The sequence below is a fragment of the Otolemur garnettii genome, unplaced genomic scaffold (assembly GCF_000181295.1).
Source record: "Otolemur garnettii isolate 467f Iridium unplaced genomic scaffold, OtoGar3 scaffold00002, whole genome shotgun sequence".
NCBI classification, from domain to species: Eukaryota; Metazoa; Chordata; class Mammalia; order Primates; family Galagidae; genus Otolemur; species Otolemur garnettii.
Window position 1 is genome coordinate 40,817,219 of NW_003852397.1, and position 504 is coordinate 40,817,722.

Here is a 504-nt window from a genome sequence, read left to right on the forward strand (position 1 = left end):
TATTGTATCTTGAAGCAGTACCCTGAACCCCATAAATGCATCAATGTACAAAGTTATGATTTAATAAAAAATAATTAATTTAAGACCACCAACCAAAAAGAAAAAAAAAAACTGGGTACAATAAACATAGCTACCTGACAGGGCTGATATAAAGATTAGATAAAATAATGCAGGTAAAGTGTTTAGGGCAAAGTGAGCAAAACAATAAGTGTCAACTAGTATTAATAATACTGTACAACTCCCCAGAAAATAACTTTTAAGAGGATTTGAGTAGAAATAAACTTTATGAAATTTTCTTTCTTTTCTTTTTTTTTTGAGACAGAGCCTCGGGTGGCGCCTGTGGGTCAAAAGAGTAAGGCAGTGGCGCCATATGCTGGAGGTGCCAGGTTCAAAACCAGCCCCAGCCAAAAACTGAAAAAAAAAAAAAGAGAGACAGAGCCTCAAGCTGTTGCCCTGGGTAGAGTGCTGTGGCATCTTTTCTTTCTTTCTTTTTTTTTTTTTTTT